This window comes from Dendrobates tinctorius, unplaced genomic scaffold (genome assembly GCF_039654945.1).
Source record: "Dendrobates tinctorius isolate UK_male_01 unplaced genomic scaffold, ASM3965494v1 ptg000156l, whole genome shotgun sequence".
NCBI lineage: Eukaryota > Metazoa > Chordata > Amphibia > Anura > Dendrobatidae > Dendrobates > Dendrobates tinctorius.
Window position 1 is genome coordinate 952,278 of NW_027361823.1, and position 25,163 is coordinate 977,440.

General features: G+C 43.7%; 1 protein-coding gene and 1 long non-coding RNA gene across 2 annotated transcripts in view; one reads left to right on the forward strand and one right to left on the reverse strand.

Moving 5' to 3' along the window:
- The window catches only part of LOC141051241 (uncharacterized), a 63,696-nt gene extending 59,098 nt beyond the window's left edge, over positions 1-4,598 (reverse strand). Inside the window, exon 1 of the long non-coding RNA XR_012220598.1 lies at positions 4,514-4,598. This is a non-coding gene — a long non-coding RNA (uncharacterized lncRNA). The remainder of the gene's footprint in view (positions 1-4,513) is intronic.
- A 1,911-nt stretch (positions 4,599-6,509) lies between these two features.
- The window catches only part of LOC141051266 (solute carrier family 22 member 15-like), a 353,709-nt gene continuing 335,055 nt past the window's right edge, over positions 6,510-25,163 (forward strand). Inside the window, exon 1 of the mRNA XM_073548125.1 lies at positions 6,510-6,841. The gene's annotated coding sequence lies outside the window, so the exon portion shown is untranslated. The remainder of the gene's footprint in view (positions 6,842-25,163) is intronic.

Genomic DNA, 25,163 nt, shown 5'->3' on the forward strand with positions numbered 1-25,163 from the left:
CTTCAGCTTCCATTTCACAGGCAGATGGTTGCAATACAGCAGAGCTGTGAGAGCTGCAGAAAGTTTGTTTGCAAGAAGTCAAAGTTCTGTTATAATGTTCTGTGTTAGTCACATGTCTCACACTGGTAACTCCCTCTTTTTTTACCTTCAGTGTTCAGAAGAGGTTGTGGCTGTGGAAAATTGAAATCATTACCATACAAACAGCCCATGACTGAGTTTTTCAAAATCTGGGAGTCATTTCCTCGTCCAAAAGAGCAATTGTCCACGGTGACAAATCGACAGTCAGCATCTGCAATCGACATGAGAATAATGGAAAATTATTTTCTGGAATTGAAGTACTTGGATCCGCTTCCAGCTGGTTTCATAATCCGAATGTGTTTGCCATTCACAGCCCCCAAACAGTTTGGAAAATTAAAAATGTCCAGAAATTTTGCAGCATTTTTCAACCAGAGTTCAGTTGTGGGAGAAATTCTTCACGAAGAACATCACATAAAGCACGGCAGGTGTCTCCAACAATCCCAGAAAGCGTGGACACTCCAATCCGGAAATGAAAATGTAGAGATAGGTCTCTCCAGTAGCCAGGAATCTACTGAACAGAAAATGGGAAAAGATATAAGTACATGGCTTTTCAAACAATAATACCAACGACATGGGTTTGTTTTTCAAAATTACGAACCTCAGGGTCACCAACAGACGTTCCTCCAAGAAATTGCTCAACGTAGTTGTGTGTCCTGCCTGGTGATGGATCCTCAGACACGTTGCAGCAAGTCATCGAAGCTCTGTTCCGACATCCTTGTGTAGTTGAAAAACTTTTGTGGGTTTTTACACAGCTCTGTGTACAACGAGTGGTAGGCTCCATGGCTCTCTCGGACTTCAATGATGGGGTGTTGCCAACAGCAACGACGACGTCTTCTCCGTCTTTCTTCTTCATAAGCCACAGCAAAGGCAACAGCCAATTTCAATTGCAAATCAAGATTAATAAGGATGCTCTTCACACTAAGATCCATCATGCAGCTGGATATAGCAGCAAAGGTTGAGGATTTCATCTGTGCAGTGTGTCTATATATACAGTAGAAATCCCATGAGACACACCATTGGGTGTCTAGTGTCAAGGAAACTCTACTGGAAAAGCATTGGAGATATTGAACGCATGCTCAGAAACAATGCAAACGCATGCAAAAATGCCTACAAATGCATGCACACGCAGCATATTTTTGCCGTCATGCGTAAGATGATGCGGATAAAAAACGCTGTGTTTGCATGCATTTTTGCATGCCTTTGCACATGCAGATGATAAGCTGCGCACAGAGATGCTAATGTGAACTTAGAATAAATGACATTTTCAGGACTATGCGCCGTGCACTAATCTGCATGACAATCTGCTGTGTCCTCAACCCCTTTTATACCCCTTTGCTTTAGGAGTGGCTGAAACTAGTTCCTGGACATGTTCAGTCTGAAGTACGCATTCGTATCGAATGCATGTGTACGCATGTCCTTGCATAACAATGCGTTCCCATAGACAGTAATGCGTTGTTTTGATGCACTCAATCCGCAATCATCTGCATGCGCATGGCTGCGCATAATTGACGCCTCAAAAAATGCAACATACTGCATTCACTGCACACCTCGAAATGACGTATGCGTACGCATCCGCACGCAAACGAATGCAAATGCATGTCCCTGTGTACATGTTAAAGATATGTACGCGTGACACATGCGGATTCATGCGGATCATATGCTGCGCACAGATACACTAATGTGAAACCAGCCTTACATAAATGAAAAACATGGATTTCTCTGGAATAAGACATCAGATCGCAGATATCAAGGTGTCAAAGTATTCCGCTTCCTATGTTCTACATGCCCATCTAGATGGCTCAGGCGGGTTGATCCTACTGACAGATTCCCTTGGGGAGGCTCACATATACAGTACATTAGATTACAGTTGTCTGAATCCTTCAATAAATGACAGGCTAATGGAGGTCTCCATGGACTCCCCTAACAGATGACACCTCGCTCTGTCACAACCTCACCCTGCTCTCCACCCACTTTGGCCGAAGTGCAACATTTTTGTGTAACTATATGTTCGGCAAAAATTTTGCAACTTTCCAATGCGCATTATACCACAATTCTGGCAGAATCGCTCTGATGAATCAGGTCCAATATGTTCATTCTGTTCATGTCATTTTCCCGTCCAGTGCCCAATAATTTTGTATCCTGCGTCAGAAGTTTCCAACAGGTGGTTATTTTTGTTTCATATATTAAATGTCTGTAAAGCCCCAGCTAAAAATACTGTAAACTAACCAAAGAGCTGCTTTGAATGTTGGGAGATCTCACCCTCTAAAGGGATTGTAAAGTGAAAATGAATTAAAGGGGTTGTTCAGTGATAACTTGCTGATCGGTGGGTGTCCCACCACTCAGACCCACACTGATTGGCACAATGGTACATTTTCATCCTCAGTGGGGAATTTTTATCCCAATTACAAAATGGGGTGGTAGATCACACGTCCAACCACGGCGCCATTTAATCTCAATAGGACTGTGGGAAAAAGACAAGTGAAGCGCTCGGCAGCACCATAGTGGAAGAATGGATCCGCGGCTCAGCATGTGCACTGTAGCCCCATTCTAATAGGGATAGAAGTTCCCCGTTATAACCGATCTGGTGGAGAGGTGATCATTTGTTTTCCCCGTACAACCCCTTTAAAGACTGTAGAATTCTGTATGTAGGCGGCCATCATAAATATACCTCTAAGTGAAGATACTGTATAATGTAAAAGAGGAACCACACACTTTTCTTTCCTATCATCTGTATTTATAGTGATGCTACTATAAGCCTATAATTACCATTCACGTGAACAATATTAAAGTTCACTGGCTTCACCTTTACATTATTCTGCTTTACGCTTGTATGCTATGATAATTAAGTCCTTCTAAAGACAAACAATCTGTAAAAAAATGTAAATGACTACCCATGTTATAGGCAGCATTTAAAACAGTGTACTGGCTTCATGTTCTTAATGATTTATTATGTGGAGTCCTAGAGAAGAAACAGAGAACTGAAAATGGTCGCATTTATATACGGTTATAGATATACTCATATATATATATATATATTCTCCATGGAGATCAGAACAACATGTATTAGTTAGTTAACCATAGGTACAGTAATGTGCTAGGTTGACTGTAATAACAAAGTTGGCCTGTAGGTGTCATTAGAGCACAGACCGGGCTCGGGATTATGCGATGACCGAGCTTGTAAAATCCAAGAGATAAAAATCCAGATGCATAAAAAAGCAAATGATGCAATTTATACTGCAGTGTCCAAGTGTATTAGATGGGTGCACACCTGCTCAGTGCATTAGATGGGTGCACACCTGCTCAGTGTATTAGATGGGTGCATATACCTGCTCAGTGTATATAAGGTTTGTCTGCTTTTTCAGCTTTTAAAGGGTTATTGTTATTAGACTAAATTGCTAAAATTTCAAAATGCTTGGAAAAACAAACAACTTTACAATTTATTTGTTATTAATAATCCCTACTTTCTTAAGAAAGGAAGATTATATATTTGTATTGCCCAATGCTCATTGTTTAGGTTACCGGCCACTGCTGCACGTTATCTGCGGTGGCCATGCTCCGAGGAAAGCAGTGTGTCGCTTACAAGCTCTTTCTAATAGATTTGGTCAGCACTGCTCAAGTGCAAGTTGGATCACTGGATCCAGCCATCTCCGGTGTCACAGCTCTCCTCTGATGCTGCAGATACAAAGCTACCTCGTCTTGCAGCATTAGAAAGCACACAGTTTGGGACAGTTGTGCAACAATGACACGGGTCTATGGGTAAGTTCACACTGGGCGTTTTCACTGCTTTTTTTTCTGCAGCAAAACCTGATTTCTTGGCAGGAAAGAAGCTGTGCAAAAACGCAGGTTTTGGTGCATTTCTGATGCGGTTTTGGTGCATTTTTGGGCTAACTTGTGTCTCATGGTGCATGAGTGCCCTCATGACGTTTCTGCAGAAAAAAACACTGCAAATAATGATACTTGCGTTTTTACCGCATTTTTGCAGCATTTTTTTCAACACCCATTCAAGCCAATGGGTGAAAAACACTGCAAAAACGTTGAAAGAAGTGACATGCTCTATGTCCAAAAAATGCAGCAAAGCACAAAATTCTGATGACACAAAAAACCAATGTGTGTGCATGAGATTTCTGAAATCTCATAGGCTTTGCTGGTAATGGAAAAAGCAGCTAAAAAAATGCAGAAAAAAGGCCCAGTGTGAACATACCCTAAACGTTCAATCACTCAGGAGCGCAATGCCCTCGGCTGGGGAGTGGTGCATTTCTAAAACTAAGTGTTGAGAAAAACGCTGCAAGCCCTTATACTCCAGGGTGTATTTTGGTGCCAACGATGTCTGAACAGTTATATATTAAATTTATGGTGCTGATTAAGAATATGACTTTGGTATTGCCAGATTGGCTCTAATTTCTGAGATATTTAATAATTAAAGTAGATACATTACCTAAGATACATCATAGGTCATGTATCCCCATTGATGCGGGTTCCAGCGCTGAGCCTGGATCTTTTCCGGCACATGACAGCTGACTTGATCAACTGCCATGTGTACTAACAGCTGTAGGTGGAATCGCGATCCACCTGTGGCTATTACCATGTTAAATGCTGGATTTAACATGATCACGCCAGAAGTGTGTCACAAACCCTGCTCATCGGCGCCCCTGTCAGCAGCCGGCGCCTGGGAACAGGGCAAACTGTACCACTTTTTCCCAGGTGCCGGTACGTGCACACTAATGACACAGATGTCTTCCATGTGTCTTCAGTGTGCGGCATGCATTTTGTCTGTGCTAATAAAAACCTGACATGTGCGCACCACTATTGAATACAATGGGTGTGCGTGCGTCCGTATTTGCTGTCCTACGGACATAAAAAATGGATGCGTGAAGGAGGCCTAATGGCTGTGTCTGACCATGGTGGGACATGGTCTGATCATTCCCCGTCTTCTAGGCAGGGAAGGAAGCAAAAGAGGGTACAGATAGCACAGAATGGGATTCAAATTATTCTTTTTGTGATGAAAAACATTTTACTGCCTATTTTTAAGCCATGGTTTACCTCAAAGAAAGAATCATTTGCAATCCTGTACTATTTTATCTTTTGCTTTATCCCCTGGCCTTTTGCTTCCTCCATATATTATGCAGTCATAACAGCTTGCACCTGTTCACATTTGCTTTAGGCAGGGATCACACATGCGAGGAATACGGCCGAGTCTCACATGTTAATACCTGGCACTGTCGCCAGCACTTAGGAGCGTAGCGTGTGGCTCCATGTATAGCTATTTGGCCACACGTTCAGATCCAAGTACCGGGTGTTACCATGCGAAACTCTGCAGTATTCCTCGCATGTGTGATCCCGGCCTTATTCTGTTGGAGGTCAGTTTTTTTGTTTTTTTTGTAGTATACTATTGGAGGTTTTGACAACCTCCTTTTCTGACTGCACTCCTCCCAAAAATCTAATGCAAACAACGAAACTGGTAAAGAAAGAAAGCGCCATAGGGTCTTAACTGGTAGCAAAAAGGTGGCAAGGAAATGGATCTACTCGCCTTGTATGGTTGCTACAGGGCAACATGTAACTGGCATGAAACATATATCAGCTGCTGCAAGGATGTCAGTCACTGGAGGGACCAAATAGTGCAAGGCCAGTTTCACACATCAGTGTCTCCGGTAAAATGTGCTGCACACATGCACACAGAGAACAGTGCACACTGTCCTCCGTGTACACGGATGGCCGCCGGGAAAGTAGCGTTACTGTAAGCCGCTGTTCCCCGGCGGCTGGTGATGAAGCTGGCTGTCATCCATTCAATGAATGAATGAATGAACAACTGACCTGCTGTGACCTCTGGACCGTGTGAAAAATGCAAGTGATGAGGTCACGGCAGTTCAAGCTCTGACACAGTGACCTCAGCACTTGCATTCTTCCACGGTTCGGAGGTCACAGCAGGTCAGTTTTTCATTCACTCATTCATTCATTCAATCAATCAATCCATTCATTCTCCTCTGCTCGAGCTGATTGTGGCAGAGCAGGGAGAATAGATGACAGCCGGCTTCAGCACCAGCTGCCGGGGAACAGCGGCTTACAGTAGCGCTACTTCCCCGGCCGCCGTCCATGTGGTCCTGATGCGGAACACAGATGGCACACGGTTGCCACACGTAGTACACACATATCTCCGATACAGGTTTTTCCATATTTGGATAAGCACGGAACTGTCCAGCGAGCTGAATAGCTCAGAAGGAAGAGCTGACAACTGGTGCGCACAGGGCGACATCATCCATGAACCAAGTTGAGAAGTGAGCTCAGGCGGCACTCAGGAGGGGGCGGCAGCGCGGCGCCGCCCCCTGCAGTCAGATAAGTGCTATGCAACAGAGGCACAGGGAGAATTAGAACTCCCAGTCCCAGCCATGGGCGTACTACCCACCGTGGGGCAGCTGCCCCCCTAGAAGCAGGGGCGCGCAGTGAAAGTAGGACTTTGAGAGCGGCCAGGCAGCCACACACAGCTGACAGGGGGCGGGCAGGACAATGCAGAGCAGGCTGAGACCCCTGGCGTTGCTATGGCACCCAGCAGTGCGCTGGAGTTCAGACAGGGTTCAGAGGCTGTCATAAACAGCGTGCTATGTAAACACGCCTCTGAACGCTGTCTGAAGCCTCCAGGTGACTGTGTGAAGCGAGAGAGCTGAGAGCAGGACAGGGGACCTCCGGACACCTAGAGAGAGACCCCCACACCTTCCCTGAGGACCATGTTCAACTGGAGCTCCTGGAGGAGACTTTCTGGCAGAGCTGTGTGAGTACTACTACCTTGCTGCTGCTGCAGAACATCTTCCAAGGGTCACTATGGTTAGCTCCAAACTATGCATCTAGTGAATCTATGATATCCTGGGATTTGTAGTCCACAGACACTTCTACTCTTCCCTATTAATCCAGCTTTATATGCTGGGACTTCAAGTTCTCCAGCAGCTACAGCTTATTACTCTTTACCTAAAACCTGCTGGGGATTATAGTCCCACAACAGTAACTTGTGGACTGCTACAAATTGTTACCTTGCATTGCTGCCGCAGAACATCTTGGCAAGGTTGCACTTTATGAGGTTTGCAACCTGTTTCTAGTTGACAAGTTTTTTATGACATGCTGGTAAATGTAAAGTAGAGGAGTGGCTGCTGCAGAACATCTTGGCCACATGTAGTGTTTGATGTACTGGGACTTGTAGTCCCATAGAAGTTGAACAATTGCAGTTTGTAGATAGAAATGATGCAGTAATTTACCATGTAGGACTATAAATAAGGGTATGTGCACACGTAGTTTTTTGGGTGTGCGGATTTTGGAGAGAAAACCGCAGGTAAATCCGCAGGACAAAAGTCCTGCGGTTTATCTGCGGTTTTGCCCTGCGGTTTTACACCTCATAATGGATGAGGTGTAAAACTGCAGCGTTTCTGCACCAAACAATTGACATGCTGCGGATTGTAAACCACAGCAAAACCGCGCGGAAAAATCCGCAGCATGTGCACTGCGTTTTTTTTTCCATTGAAAATAAAGGTACTGTGCAACTCAGCAGAATCTGCTGCGTTTCCGCAGATCCAAAACCGGTGCGGAAACGCAGCAGATTTCACTACGTGTGCACATACCCTTAGGCCTGGCCTCAACTCAACCTGATGATGCAGTGTGTTTTGTAAAGGTGGAAGCTGCTGCAGAACATCTTGGCCAATATTGACATATTCAGCAAATATTCCCATAAGTTGAAGAGGTTGTAGGTAAAGTTTTGGACTATTAGAACTATGCTCCATGTCCTCTGCTTAGTGATATGGTTTGGTTTGCAGGTGCAAGCTTCTGCAGAACATCTTGTGGCTATTTCTGAACTAAAGCTGGAGTCACACACAACCATTAAAAATTCGGACCGATTTTAACGGTTCGAGATCGCACAAAGATTTCTTGTCCAGGGATCCGTCTATTATCAGATTTTCTGGCGATGAACCGATTTTATTCGCATCTAAGCATCAAGTTGACATCCAATGCCAATGCCTGATGCTCTTTCCTGTTGACCTGGAGAAGTCTTGCGATTTAATCGCAAGTCACACGTGTGGTGCGTTTTCCATGCGATTTTTAATCGCATCCATAGACTTGCATTGGCGAATCCGATCCGAAAATCGGTGACAATCGCAGCATGCTGCGATTGTCTCGGTCCGATGAACGGATCCAATAAAAAAATGCATGATGGGAACAGCACCATTGAATAACATTGGGACAAATGCAATGCGATTTTATCGCTAGTGTGACTCTGGCCTAAATGCTAAATTGTGATGCTAGATTTGATCAATAATTGAGCTAATATTAGGTCATGCAGGAGGCTTAAGGACCCCATCATCCATGGGATACCAGGTTCCCCATTCCCAGTGGCTGCACATATGAGGTCACCACATTAATGGGATTGTGAAAAGTTCTGCTTTGTTAGCGCCCTCTTGTCTATGGGCTGTGTCTGGTATTGCAGTTCAGTCATATATCTCTCTTTTAGGCTGTGTGCCCACGTTGTGTTTTTTAAGCGTTTCCGCAGCGCTTTTAGACAAGCGTTTCTGCTGCAGAAACGCTTAAGAAAAGCATCCAATGTAATATAATGGAAAACGCACATGTTGTGCTAATGGTGCGTTTTTTCTGCTGCGGAAACGCTAAGGCTGGTTTCACATTTGCGTTTTTTAGCGCTGGAAAAAAACGCTAACCTGCGCATGCGTTTTTTCCCCTATATTTAACATGGGTGCGCATACCTGCGCGCTTGTAAGCGCATGTATGCGATTTTCATGCGCTGCGTTTTTTTGGGGTGTGCGATTGGATTTTCCAGACGCATCATGTTGCATTTTTTGGCCCTGCAAAAAAGCGCATGCGCACATATGTGCACGTTTTGCGCTAAAAATGGCCATTATAGCCTATGGATGCGCATATGTGCGCACTGGCATGCTCATGTAAGCGTTTTTTTGCATATGCGTTTTTTTTTTTAACCATGGAATTTAGGGGTTTGAGTTAGAGTTAGGGTTAGTTAAGGGGGTTTAGGGTTAGGGTTAGGGTCAGGGTTAGGGTTAGGGTTGGGTTTTGGGCCAGGGTTAGGGTTTAGTATGGTTTGGTTAAGGGTTAGGGTCAGGGTTAGGGTCAGGATTAGGGTTAAGTATGGTTTTGTTAAGGGTTAGGGTTAGGGTTAGGGTCAGGGTTAGGGTTAGGGTTAGGGTCAGGGTTAGGGTTAGGGTCAGGGTTAGGGTTAAGTATGGTTTTGTTAAGGATTAGGGTCAGGGTTAGGGTCAGGATTAGGGTTAAGTATGGTTTGGTTAAGGGTTAGGGTCAGGGTTAGGGTTAGGGTCAGGGTTAGGGTTAGGGTCAGGGTCAGGGTTAGGGTTAGGGTCAGGGTTAGGGTTAAGTATGGTTTTGTTAAGGATTAGGGTCAGGGTTAGGGTCAGGATTAGGGTTAAGTATGGTTTGGTTAAGGGTTAGGGTCAGGGTTAGGGTTAGGGTTAGGGTCAGGGTTAGGGTTAGGGTCAGGGTTAGGGTTAGTAAAGTCAGGGTTTGGGTAGTGTGAGGGGCCACCTAAAAATGTTGGAAAAAAACGCAAACGCGGTAAAAACGCGCTAAAAACGCATACAAACGCATAAAAACGCTGCGTTTTTTTCATGCATGCTCATAAAAATGCTTGAAAAAAACGCAGCAGTTGTATGCTTATGTATGCGTTTTTTCAATGCGTTTTTTTGCGGGAAAAACGCGCTGCAAAAAAAAGCAAGTGTGAAACTAGCCTAAGCGGAAAAAAACGCAGCATGTTCAATAATTTTGCGGAAACGCACACATTTCCGTATACATTCAATTGTATAGCAAAAACGCATAGGAAAACGTTTAACAAAAGCGTCAAAAGCGCTTCATAAAACGCATGCGTTTTCCTGGGAGGAGGGCGTGCATTTCCGCTCAGGAATATTCTGCATGGAAAACGCTACGTGGGCAAATAGCCTTAATGTAGAGTGACTATTTGGGGATTTAAGGGGGTCCTAAAGTTGGTCCCCCCCCCCACACCACAGCTAATCAGTTTTATATTAATATTTACTAAGAAAATGTCATATAAAAAAAAGGACATTGTTTTTAATAGCATTTATATACCTTTCACGTCCATTACATCAAAGAAGGTGACATTGACTGTGACACAAACGGCCAAAAATTGCTCTAGGCTGCTGCTGCTCCATTGACGGGGTCGCATTATGACCCACAAGGTATTGCAACTGTGACAATCAAGTTTAAAAGAAAATCCAACTGGTTCTGATCCTTTGAGGCGGTACCTAGCGGGTCACAATGCGACCCCATTCGCCTGCATTATAGATGCCGCTGTTTCATGGCCAAAGTCGACATATAGCCCCGGCTTAATGAAAAATGACTATTTTCACATCATGTGCGGTATATAGACTGTAGTGTATGATGTATACAGGTCATAAACATCGTGTGCGGTATATAGAGTGGAGTGTATGGTGTATACAGGTCATACACATCGTGTGTGGTATATAGACTGTAGTGTATGGTGTATACAGGTCATACACATCGTGTGCGGTATATAGACTGTAGTGTATGGTGTATACAGGTCATACACATCGTGTGCGGTATATAGACTGTAGTGTATGATGTATACAGGTCATACACATCGTGTGTGGTATATAGACTGTAGTGTATGGTGTATACAGGTCATACACATCGTGTGTGGTATATAGACTGTAGTGTATGGTGTATACAGGTCATACACATCGTGTGCGGTATATAGACTGTAGTGTATGATGTATACAGGTCATACACATCGTGTGTGGTATATAGAGTGTAGTGTATGGTGTATACAGGTCATACACATCGTGTGCGGTATATAGAGTGGAGTGTATGGTGTATACAGGTCATACACATCGTGTGCGGTATATAGACTGTAGTGTATGGTGTATACAGGTCATACACATCGTGTGTGGTATATAAACTGTAGTATATGGTGTATACAGGTCATACACATCGTGTGTGGTATATAAACTGTAGTGTATGGTGTATACAGGTCATACACATCGTGTGTGGTGTATATAGACTGTAGTGTATGGTGTATACAGGTCATACACATCGTGTGCAGTATATATACTGTAGTGTATGGTGTATACAGGTCATACACATCGTGTGCGGTATATAGAGTGGAGTGTATGGTGTATACAGGTCATACACATCGTGTGTGGTATATAGAGTAGTATATGGTGTATACAGGTCATACACATCGTGTGCGGTATATATGCTGTAGTGTATGGTGTATACAGGTCATACACATCGTGTGCAGTATATATACTGTAGTGTATGGTGTATACAGGTCATACACATCGTGTGTGGTATATAAACTGTAGTATATGGTGTATACAGGTCATACACATCGTGTGTGGTATATAAACTGTAGTGTATGGTGTATACAGGTCATACACATCGTGTGTGGTGTATATAGACTGTAGTGTATGGTGTATACAGGTCATACACATCGTGTGCAGTATATATACTGTAGTGTATGGTGTATACAGGTCATACACATCGTGTGCGGTATATAGAGTGGAGTGTATGGTGTATACAGGTCATACACATCGTGTGTGGTATATAGAGTAGTATATGGTGTATACAGGTCATACACATCGTGTGCGGTATATATGCTGTAGTGTATGGTGTATACAGGTCATACACATCGTGTGTGGTGTATATATACTGTAGTGTATGGTGTATACAGGTCATACACATCGTGTGTGGTGTATATATACTGTAGTGTATGGTGTATACAGGTCATACACATTGTGTGTGGTATATAGAGTAGTATATGGTGTATACAGGTCATACACATCGTGTGCGGTATATATACTGTAGTGTATGGTGTATACAGGTCATACACATCGTGTGCAGTATATATGCTGTAGTGTATGGTGTATACAGGTCATACACATCATGTGCGGTATATAGACTGTAGTGTATGGTGTATACAGGTCATACACATCGTGTGCGGTATATAGAGTGGAGTGTATGGTGTATACAGGTCATACACATCGTGTGTGGTATATAAACTGTAGTGTATGGTGTATACAGGTCATACACATCATGTGCGGTATATAGACTGTAGTGTATGGTGTATACAGGTCATACACATCGTGTGCGGTATATAAACTGTAGTGTATGGTGTATACAGGTCATACACATCATGTGCGGTATATAGACTGTAGTGTATGGTGTATACAGGTCATACACATCGTGTGTGGTATATAGACTGTAGTGTATGGTGTATACAGGTCATACACATCATGTGCGGTATATAGACTGTAGTGTATGGTGTATACAGGTAATACACATCGTGTGTGGTATATAAACTGTAGTGTATGGTGTATACAGGTCATACACATCGTGTGCGGTATATAGAGTGGAGTATATGGTGTATACAGGTCATACACATCGTGTGCGGTATATATACTGTAGTGTATGGTGTATACAGGTCATACACATCGTGTGCAGTATACAGTATGTGCTGTAGTGTATGGTGTATACAGGTCATACACATCATGTGCGGTATATAGACTGTAGTGTATGGTGTATACAGGTCATACACATCGTGTGCGGTATATAGAGTGTAGTGTATGGTGTATACAGGTCATACACATCGTGTGTGGTATATAAACTGTAGTGTATGGTGTATACAGGTCATACACATCGTGTGCGGTATATAGAGTGTAGTGTATGGTCTATACAGGTAATACACATCGTGTGCGGTATATAGACTGTAGTGTATGGTGTATACAGGTCATACACATCGTGTGCGGTATATAGAGTGTAGTGTATGGTGTATACAGGTCATACACATCGTGTGTGGTATATAAACTGTAGTGTATGGTGTATACAGGTCATACACATCATGTGCGGTATATAGACTGGAGTGTATGGTGTATACAGGTCATACACATCGTGTGCGGTATATAGACTGTAGTGTATGGTGTATACAGGTCATACACATCGTGTGTGGTATATAGACTGTAGTGTATGGTGTATACAGGTCATACACATCGTGTGCAGTATACAGTGAGGCAAAAAAGTATTTAGTCAGTCAGCAATAGTGCAAGTTCCACCACTTAAAAAGATGAGAGGCGTCTGTAATTTACATCATAGGTAGACCTCAACTATGGGAGACAAACTGAGAAAAAAAAATCCAGAAAATCACATTGTCTGTTTTTTTTTCATTTTATTTGCATATTATGGTGGAAAATAAGTATTTGGTCAGATTCAAAATTTCATCTCAATACTTTGTGATATATCCTTTGTTGGCAATGACAGAGGTCAAACGTTTTCTGTAAGTCTTCACAAGGTTGCCACACACTGTTGTTGGTATGTTGGCCCATTCCTCCATGCAGATCTCCTCTAGAGCAGTGATGTTTTTGGCTTTTCGCTTGGCAACACGGACTTTCAACTCCCTCCAAAGGTTTTCTATAGGGTTGAGATCTGGAGACTGGCTAGGCCACTCCAGGACCTTGAAATGCTTCTTACGAAGCCACTCCTTCGTTGCCCTGGCGGTGTGCTTTGGATCATTGTCATGTTGAAAGACCCAGCCACGTTTCATATTCAATGCCCTTGCTGATGGAAGGAGGTTTGCACTCAAAATCTCACGATACATGGCCCCATTCATTCTTTCATGTACCCGGATCAGTCGTCCTGGCCCCTTTGCAGAGAAACAGCCCCAAAGCATGATGTTTCCACCACCATGCTTTACAGTAGGTATGGTGTTTGATGGATGCAACTCAGTATTCTTTTTCCTCCAAACACGACATGTTGTGTTTCTACCAAACAGTTCCAGTTTGGTTTCATCAGACCATAGGACATTCTCCCAAAACTCCTCTGGATCATCCAAATGCTCTCTAGCAAACTTCAGACGGGCCCGGACATGTACAGGCTTAAGCAGTGGGACACGTCTGGCACTGCAGGATCTGAGTCCATGGTGGCGTAGTGTGTTACTTATGGTAGGCCTTGTTACATTGGTCCCAGCTCTCTGCAGTTCATTCACTAGGTCCCCCCGTGTGGTTCTGGGATTTTTGCTCACCGTTCTTGTGATCATTCTGACCCCACGGGGTGGGATTTTGCGTGGAGCACCAGATCGAGGGAGATTATCAGTGGTCTTGTATGTCTTCCATTTTCTAATTATTGCTCCCACAGTTGATTTCTTCACTCCAAGCTGGTTGGCTATTGCAGATTCAGTCTTGCAGGGCTACAATTTTGTTTCTGGTGTCCTTTGACAGCTCTTTGGTCTTCACCATAGTGGAGTTTGGAGTCAGACTGTTTGAGGGTGTGCACAGGTGTCTTTTTATACTGATAACAAGTTTAAACAGGTGCCATTACTACAGGTAATGAGTGGAGGAAAGAGGAGACTCTTAAAGAAGAAGTTACAGGTCTGTGAGAGCCAGAAATCTTGATTGCTTGTTTCTGACCAAATACTTATTTTCCACCATAATATGCAAATAAAATGAAAAAAAAACAGACAATGTGATTTTCTGGATTTTTTTTTCTCAGTTTGTCTCCCATAGTTGAGGTCTACCTATGATGTAAATTACAGACGCCTCTCATCTTTTTAAGTGGTGGAACTTGCACTATTGCTGACTGACTAAATACTTTTTTGCCCCACTGTATATACTGTAGTGTATGGTGTATACAGGTTATACACATCGTGTGCAGTATATAAACTGTAGTGTATGGTGTATACAGGTCATACACATCGTGTGCAGTATATATACTGTAGTGTATGGTGTATACAGGTCATACACATCGTGTGCGGTATATATACTGTAGTGTATGGTGTATACAGGTCATACACATCGTGTGCGGTATATAGACTGGAGTGTATGGTGTATACAGGTAATACACATCGTGTGCAGTATATATACTGTAGTGTATGGTGTATACAGGTCATACACATCGTGTGTGGTATATAGACCCCTCTTCTGGATTCTTCTGTGTGGTTCTTGTATGTGCGGTGATGGCGCTGATATCCTTGTGTTAAGACATCTTTTCTCTATTTCTCTAAATTAAAATGTCCACTATTGTACAAATTTTTACAGGATAGATATGAATCTGTATGAACCAGATTAATTACTACCGTTTTTAAAAATTTACTAGGGGGGGGGGGGGGCGCCGTTGTGTGACAAGGTACCAATGACCGCCTAGGTCGTTATATGGATCGCCGGACCGTTGCTGTGTCATTGAGTAGATCTGCCTGTTTGGCAGCTTACTAGCGACCATTTAGCAACGTACCAGCGATCCTTACCAGGTCGTATCGTTGTCGGGATCGCTGATGCGTCGCATAGTGTAACGGTACCCTTACAAGAGTTTAGAGATGAAGGGAAGATTAGAGACAGGTCTGTAGTTAGCAGGGTTGTTTTTTTAAGTAATGGATGTATGCTGGCGTGTTTAAATGAGGAGGGAAAGATGCCACGTGAGAGAGATTAAATATTTTAGTTAGGTGACTGGTGACAGCTTGAGAAAAGGGACTGTAAGAGATGTAAGGAAATAGGGTCACAGTTGCATGTAGTATGGAGAATAGAAGCAGTGAGAAATGTTCTTTTATTTTGTAGATAACTTTTTTCAAGTCATGAAGGAACTGGTGTGTGGTCTACATATTAATGGGTATCCAGCATAGTGTATTTGTTTCCTGTTTTTGACCTCAGCTTGTTTTTTTGACTAATTCTGTATCTTCTGATTTTGTCCTTTTCCTGCCCTCTTGATTCTGACCCTGCTATCTGTTCACTCCTGCCAGCCTGCACCACCGTACAGCAGCTTATTCTGTGGACCCAGCCCTGGGGCCCCTGTTTCAATCCAAATTAAATGGTGAAGGCCATGGCATATGGTGAGAAGAGGGGCTTGCACTAATCCTCTCCATGGTAGCCATTTTAGAGCTGCCAGGTGACCACTGGCAGAGCTGCATTATATTTATACATTTATGCACTGTAATATAAAAACAACTTGCCAGTGTTTTGATAATCTTTTAACTGCTTCACGTTTGTGAAGACGTGAAGTCGTTAAAAGAAGTGACCGGTGCATTGTTCAGGAGACTTCCGCTCAAAAACCGCTTACTAGTTGCTACATACAAGCAACAAAAAATAAAGAAACCAGCGGCTAAGCTGACGCTAAAAGTGCCAATCTTTTTTTTTTTTTCTGGTACTAAAATTGTACAGACCATTATAGAACTCAATGGGATTTGACACAGTTAGTGTCTCTCATATGATGGATCTGACCCTTCATCATTTCGTTTTCAAGTCTAATGCCAGCTGTACATGAGATAAATGTCAAGTAACAATCTACGGGAAATATTTCTTCTGCTCACGTTTTGCCTCCATTGCTGTCAGGATAGGATTTTCTGACCCTGTAAACTGCAATTTCAAGAAGATGGCTCCCTTTGCTGAATTTACAGTGCCCTGCAGTTTCTGACAGGGTAGGTGTAAAATGATTTTAATCCAGTAATGATTTCCTCAAATAAGAGGTCACTTAGTTTACCAGAGGATACTGGGGAGTGGATGTTATCAAAAGCTTCTGAACCTATGAGAGCACAGCACGCCTCCGAATGTTGTAAGATACTTTATTAGCTTTCAAGAAAAACATGAGTCTTTGAGTATATGAATCCCAGGAGGATGGATTGGCAATATCAAACACCTCCATGAGGCCCAGATTAGCTATGTTGGAAGGTGCGGTGTAGAAGTAAAGGTTTCTCTTCTCATTTACGGAACCTAGGCCTACTGGCTACAGTTATATATTAGTACATATGAGAACTATCACAGTCCGCAGCTTCTTAGAACAGAGAAAACGAGAAATATGGAGGTAAGTGGAACATATTACTGGAAATTTATGATAAGAGGATACATCAGGATTTGGTTCTGTAACCTCTTATCAGTGAAATAAAATCCTAGTGAAAAGTTGTTACGTTTCTAAAAAGATAATGAGATCCATTATGTGACTACAAAGAAAGACATAAGAAACAATGCTTTCTAATCGCTCATAATTAGAGTATAATTAGCAATGGTTTTAAAGAAAAACATTTCCATCCTCAAGTAGAATTCATATTGCAAGGTCTCAGTAGATAGAAATGGTTCCTTCTGTCTGGGTCCAGAGTGTTGTTCTGCTCTCTTCGCCTAGGTGTTTGCATTCACATTTTTACCAAATTGCAAAATGATCCCGGATTACAGTGTGAAATTTGGGTGTGTTAACATCCCTAATCCGATATTTATATGGGAAAGCTTAGTGTATCCATGCATTAGTACATCTGGGTGGACTTGCTGTTATCCATACAATGAGATAAAGGACAGTGACTTACTCTACACTGCATATTTTGAACATTTTAGGTGGTACTTTGAAAAACGCGAATAAGTGGAGCGCACAAATTCCCTGAAAGCCAAAACCCAAATCTTTTCATAACAGCTGCTTGAAGTCTGATTTTCCGAAACTTGAAATGTTCATCCTTTCCTTGAAAAATGATCTTAGACTTAGAGTCAAGAGTTTGTGCACATGAACGGTTCACGGCCAAGCCTAAGAATGAACAGAATTCTTTTGCTTGCTTCTTATAACCAAGCTGTAATTTACCATATAAAAGGTCACCAATACCTTCTCACCATCACCCTCAGGTATCTGCCTTTTCTTTCATCATCACAATGCTGTCCAGTTTATCACATCGCTTACTTGAATAGACACATTTTGTTCAAAAAAGTTCTTTATTTCTAGTTCGTTGACAGATGAATTATACATTATTGCAATGTAGTTGGACAACAGCCAATGAGTGCACAGTGAAGGGAGACTAAGTGCAACACGAAGGGATAAGGGAAAGGGAACCAAACACTAGGGAAGGGGGGAGTGGAGACCCCTAGACAGATCTAACCCTATCTGCCCTATCATCCGTACATAGGTTCCGCACCTATCGCCGAGCAGGATACACTAATCCTTGCCTGATCCTGGCGATAAGCCCTGCAATGGGAAGAACAGGATGAGTGCTAGTCAATCCCCACCACCGATAAACACACATTTGTCAACTAGAGCCAGGAGAGGTTGCCACTGGGTCCTAAAGCCAGAAGAACTAGGAAGGAGTCTGAAAAGCCAACCCGAGACCTTCTGCGGCTAGATGAGGTCCGAGTGTCTGCAAGCTCTGACACGCCCGTGACAATGAGTGATTGTTTTTTTTCCCCTAGGATTCTTGATTCCCTCAGAATGCAAAACAATCTGAATTATAAAATTATTAATTTTAACATATTTTATTTGAGCATTAACCACAAATGTTATTATACCTCCGTGTGCTTTTATGTTTTCATATTTTAGGTCATATTAAAATAAATTCCTGCATCTGGGATAAAAGGGATTGTGATATTTTTCACTGGTTCAAAGCTAATTGATGCCAGTGAAATAAATATGATAGGCTGTCATTGTTCTCAGCAGCATACGCAGAAAGCTGCCAATCAGTGATGTGGGTGGGGTTATACAGAGCTCAGCATTTAGAGAACTGCTAGATGTGCAGGAGATAAAACAATGGTTAGTTTAGCTTGAGTCAGCGCCTTATGGTGGCAAAGCATGTCCAACAGTGCTCCAGTCTAAGCACAAAGGTTAGCGCCATAGTGCTGCCATATCTCCCGTACCTCTGGGCGGTACAAGTCTATCCGCTGCACCTTGTGACAGCTAATAGGGAACAGCATTTTCCTAGCATCACTCTCTAGCGCTGCTGCTGCGGCTCCGTGCGCAGGTGGGTCTAGAAGGACTCTGACTCCGTGCCTTTGGGCAGTTGTATGTTATGAGCGCAAGCGATGTGGTCACATTAGTGCGACCTTGTGAAGTAACAGGGTTCGCCTCGTACACTCTGGGTGAGGTAACCCGAGTGTGCTACTATCCACCATTACCTAGCAACAGGTTACATCTCTGCACGGTGGACCCCGGGCTGCGAACGCACCTCTTACCATCATAATTATTTGGTGCGTTCCACTAGCCCTTAACAAAAACTTTGTTGCAGTCAGGACTCAGGAGGCCCCATTTGCTAGTCAAAATCATTAGGCCTAATATTGGGGTTCAGCTAGGAAGCTCCATTTCATAGTAAAAATCTTTAGGGATAATAGCGTTCTGCAGGCAGGAGTCCACATTTTCTACTCATAATCATTTGGGCTAATAATGTGTTGCAGTCAGGACTCAGGAGGCCCCATTTGCTAATCAAAAATCAGAAGGCCACATTTCCTCTTAAAAATAATTAGGTATAACAGTGTTTTTCAGGCACCCTATCTAAGAAAATAGTGACTGTTTAGTGACAGGTGACTGACAGCTGTAGGCCTAAGGTTGTGAAACCGCAGGTTACAAGAGGGGAAGGCTATATGCAACATGACTGGGAAAAAGCGAAGTCATGGTGGAAGGGGGAAAATGCTTTGTGCGCGACGTGTACGTGGGTTTGGTGGTAATATTACTGAAAGCTCTACTGTACAAACAATCGTTCTATCCGAAGACAACTGACAACATCTGTTAGTGGACGGGCTACTTGACAAGTGTTCTCACACAGATCTCTGGCTCCACTTGTTTACCCCCTACAGTCGGGGTGAGTGAGAGCCCCTCAGCTGTTACAGAAGTGGAGATGCCTGCTGCACAGCAGCCATCCCTCGGTCCCGCTGTTGTGGTCACGGAAAAGAATGTTTCCTTCTACACAAGCGAAAGTTAAGAGCTTGAACTCCATCATCTCCAATCTGTTGACCACAGAAATGCTGCCTTTCCGCCTGGTGGATACAGACGGTTTCCAAAAGTTGATGGCCGTCACAGTCCCTCTGTAACAGCTACAGAGTCGCCATTACCACTCTAAGAAAGCTGTGCCTGTGCTACACCAGCATGTTGCAAATAACATCACCCATTACCTGAAAAAAAACCTATGTCTGCCAGGGTACATTTCACCACTTACACCTGAACGAGCAAACATGGGCAGGGGCATTACATCTCGTTGACTCTGCACTGGGTGACAATGGTGGCTGTGGGAGCAGTCAGTCAAGGGGCTGCTCCACAAGTCTTGGAATCCTCAAGGCTTGCAGGACAAACAAACAGATTTAATCCCCCCCACCTCACCACTGAGCAGCCAGGGCTCACTGCAATCACACAGTGTTTAAATTAATATGCCTTGGAGATCGCAGTCACACAGCTCAAGAGTTATGGACAGCTATCCAGGCCGAGATAAAGCAATGGCTGTCTTCATTGAACCTGGAGCCAGGGAAGGCCATGTGCGATAACAGTGCCAACTTGGTGGCAGCCCTACGCTGTGGCAACCTCACACACTTGCCATGCATGGCTCATGTCCTCAACCTGGTGGTACAGAAATTTCTCCGCCACTATCCTGGCCTGGATGCGCTGCTGCAGAAAGCATGGTCGCTGTGTGCTCACTTCTGCCTATTGCACCCCGCAAGTCGACGACTTGCATCGCTACAGAGGTATTTCAGCCTACTGGTCAACTAGCTGATATGCGATGTGCTCACACTGTGGAATTCCACTCTGCACATGTTGCAGCGACTGTGGCAACAGCGACGAGTCCTTGTTCAGTATGTCCATTTGCATAGCTTGGGCCAACGTAGTATGGACGTCGTGAAAATCATGCTTGTGGAGTGGACACAGATGAAGGACCTCTGCTTCCTTCTGCACAGTTTCAAAATGGCTACTAAGATGGTTAACATTGACAATGCCATCATCAGCATCACTATTCCGGTCATCTACATGCTGGAGCACACTTTGAATAGTCTGCGGGAGGAGGTGGTGGGCTAAGAGGAAGAAGTGGAAGCAGAGGAGGATGCGGGAAGGATAACAATATTTCTAAGTTCTGAACTGTCATTGCACAGGGGGTTGCCATGGGAGGGTGGATTAAAGCGATCCTGGGGGGCTCATGGTACCAGACAAACTGTTAGTGAAGGTGCAGGAGTCGAGAAAAATATGGAGGAGGACGAGGAGGAAGAGATGATGTGCTCGCAACTGTCAGGAGATGAAGAGAATAATGATCCCCTCTCTGTTGTCCATAGTCGACGGGAGGGGATGGAGGATGCAAGCCTGAGTGTTACCCCACCACCCACACACCATGGACTTAGACCTAATGGAAGCGCCCGACACATGAGCACCTTTTTGCTGCACTATCTTCAACATGATACCTGTATTCTTAGGATTAGAAATAGTGCTGACTACTGGGTTGCCACTATGCTAGATCCACGGTACAAGAGTAAATTTAACCAGATGCTTCCCCCCTGGAAAAGGATGTGCACATGCTGGAGTATCGAAACACACTTGTAGACAATCTTAAGAGTGTTTGTTTTTTTACCAAGGCAGCAGTGAGTCGCACAGTGTGCATCGCAGTTCTAGATTTCCAACCTTCGAAACGTCAAGGCATCAACGTAAGGCTGGAGTCACACTAACCTGCGCAAAATACGCTCCGTATTTTACATGCGTAATACGGATCAATGACCACTAAATAGTGGTCCGTAGGTCATCCGTAAGCAAGGTGAGGTCGCGCATGTGTGTATCCGTATGTAATCCGTATGCAATCCGTATGACGAGATTTTCTCGCAGCCTTGCAAAATGGACATTTAACGGTTTTGAGGCTTGCAAACAATTTAAATCATTAGCCTGCACCCTATTTAGACACTCAGAAACAGGTGGCTGCCTACATTCTGTACATTTGTCACCTTGCTTTCACGAGGTGTGTTGGTGTTCTTTGTGCAGCATGGCAGAGGGTCTGACATTCAATACAACCGAGCAGGTTCTCTTTACCTGGCTTTTGTCACGGCGCTTTGGCCAACCATATCCTGTGATAGTGGATCCGCGGAGGAGGAGACGCATGTGGGTACATCCACTTTTGAGGCAACGACTCACAAGAGGTCATTTTCACCGCCTCTATTCGTCTCTGCGGGAGCATCCGGAGAAATTTTACCAGTACTGTCGAATGAGCATTTCCACATTTGATCGCCTCTTGGAGACAGTGCGCCCTGGGATCACCTTTCAGGACACTAGGATGCGCAAAGCCATATCTGCAGAGGAGCGACTTCTACTCACAATACGGTATGTACTACACAACCACATTCTCTATGTTCATAATCTGTGTGTTAATTTATGTTTTTTGGCCTTCTTGGACAAAGTTTAATACCCTCATCTTACTCAAAATATGTTTCACCTGACACAGCAGAATGTTACATCTAATATGTACTGCATATCACTTAGTCATTGTGCCACCAAATATGTGTGTGTTGTTCTCGCTCATTTCCTACCAAGTTTGGTCGGCATGTAACTGATTTTTTTTTTACTTTAGCCATTCTAACCTGTACTATTTCTGTTGTTCTACAGCTTCCTGTCCACTGGCCTGTCTTATGCCACCCTCCACCATGAGTTTCTCATTGGAAAGTCAACCATTTCGGGCATAGTGAGGTCTACATGTGCAGAAATCTGGACAAGACTCCATTAGGTGGTCCTACCCGAGCCCAGGATGGAAGACTGGTTAAGGATTTCAAGGGACTTTGAGGAGGACTGCCAGTTTCCAAATTGTATTGGGGCCCTGGATGGCAAACATATCAGGGTGCGTAAGCCGCCGAACTCAGGCTCCCAATTCTTCAATTATAAGCAATACTTTTCTGTTGTATTGTTGGCTCTGGTAGACCCTCAATACAAGTTTATAATTGTTGACATTGGGGCCTATGGAAGGACGGGAGACTCTAGAGTCTTCAATACTTCCATAATGGGTCGGCGGCTACGCACCAACCAGTTGGATCTACCACCACCACGCCAGCTACCAGGCTCCCCTGAACAATCAGTCCCTTATGTCCTTGTGGCAAATGAGGCCTTTCAGTTATCACGTAATGTCATGAGGCCATATCCCCGGCGCAACCTTGACCACAGGCGCAGAATTTTTAACTTGCGCCTGTCACGTGCTAGGCGACTGGTGGAGTGTTCCTTTGGGATTCTTTGTGCCAAATGGCGGGTACTCCAGTCTGCCATTCAGTTGAGTGAGCAAAATGTGAATGAAGTTGTCAAAGCCTGTGTTGTTCTGCATAACTTCACCAGGATACATGATTGTTCCTCCTCTGATGGTGTTGTGAGTAGGCCGGACAATGTGCGCAGGGTGAGACCACCTATCATCCCTCAACGTAGACCGCTCTCTGGCCTCAAAGTGCGTGATATATTCACGAATTACTTTATCTCACCTGAGGGGGCAACTTCTTGGCAAGAGAATGCTGTGTCTGTTATAATTTATTTTTTTAAAAGTGTATCTAAATATATATTACTCAAGCCTTTTTATGATTCTATGAGTGTCTCTTTGCTTTGGTTGGTGTCTGTTAGTACACTCACTGGCCACTTTATTAGGTACACCATGCTAGTAAGGGGTTGGACCCCCTTTTGCCTTCAGAACTGCCTCAATTCTTCGTGGCAGAGATTCAACAAGGTGCTGGAAGCATTCCTCAGAGATTTTGGACCATATTGACATGATGGCATCACACAGTTGGCGCAGATTTGTCGGCTGCACATCCCTGATGCGAATCTCCCGTTCCACCACATCCCAAAGATGCTCTATTGGATTGAGATCTGGTGACTGAGGAGGCCATTTGAGTACAGTAAACTCATTGTCATGTTCAAGAAACCAATCTGAGATAATTCGAGCTTTATGACATGGCGCATTATCCTGCTGAAAGTAGCCATCAGATGTTGGGTACATTGTGGTCATAAAGGGATGGACATGGTCAGCAACAATACTCAGGTAGGCTGTGGCATTGCAACGATGCTCAATTGGTACCAAGGGGCCCAAAGAGTGCCCAGAAAAAATTCCCCACACCATGACACCACCACCACCAGCCTGAACCGTTGATACAAGGCAGGATGGATCCATGCTTTCATGTTGTTTACGCCAAATTCTGACCCTACCATCCGAATGTCGCAGCAGAAATCGAGACTCATCAGACCAGGCAACGTTTTTCCAATCTTCTACTGTCCAATTTCGATGAGCTTGTGCAAATTGTAGCCTCAGTTTCCTGTTCTTAGCTGAGAGGAGTGGTACCCAGTGTGGTCTTCTGCTGCTGTAGCCCATCTGCCTCAAAGTTCGACGCACTGTGCGTTCAGAGATGCTCTTCTGCCTACCTTGGTTGTAACGGGTGGCAATTTGAGTCACTGTTGCCTTTCTATCAGCTTGAACCAGTCTGCCCATTCTCCTCTGACCTCTGGCATCAACATGGCATTTCCGGCCACAGAACTGCCGCTCACTGGATTTTTTTTCTTTTTCGGACCATTCTCTGTAAACCCTAGAGATGGTTGTGCGTGAAAATCCCAGTAGATCAGCAGTTTCTGAAATTCTCAGACCAGCCCTTCTGGTACCAACAATCATGCCACGTTCAAAGGCACTCAAATCACCTTTCTTCCCCATACTGATGCTCGGTTTGAACTGCAGGAGATTGTCTTGACCATGTCTACATGCCTAAATGCACTGAGTTGCCGCCATGTGATTGGCTGATTAGAAATTAAGTCTTAACACACAGTTGGACAGGTGTACCTAATAAAGTGGCCAGTGAGTGTATGTTGTGAGGGATAGTGAAAAATCACACAGAGACGTTAACTAGAGTAGACAAATTTTTAGTTTTGCCTTTTTTTTTTTGTTTTGCTTAAAGGCAAACATAATTTTGCCATAACACAAATTTGGCAATGGCCAAAATGACCCTTTGTGCCTTCTTTAACTTGGTGTAACATTAACATTACAGAAAAAAACTGCAACAAACATTATGCAATAACAACATTGCTGCATGCCTACATTAACCTTGATTAGGCAACAAAGGGTGAGCTCCATCACCTAAATAAAGTGAATAAGATAACACTCACATTTCCTCATAATGTTTTCCAAACATAGAATGATTCCACCATGACAGGCAAGGCTACCTCACATCTTTCACACAGATATTACCTGTCTGTAGAACAGACAATATTTAAGCATGCTATACTGGAAAGGATGAAAATACAAAACTCACTTGTTAAGACATAGAGAGAGCGTGATATTGTGAATGCTGGTCGCCTCAAATTGGTTTACTAGAGATTGCTAATAACAAAGTTGACTACTTAAA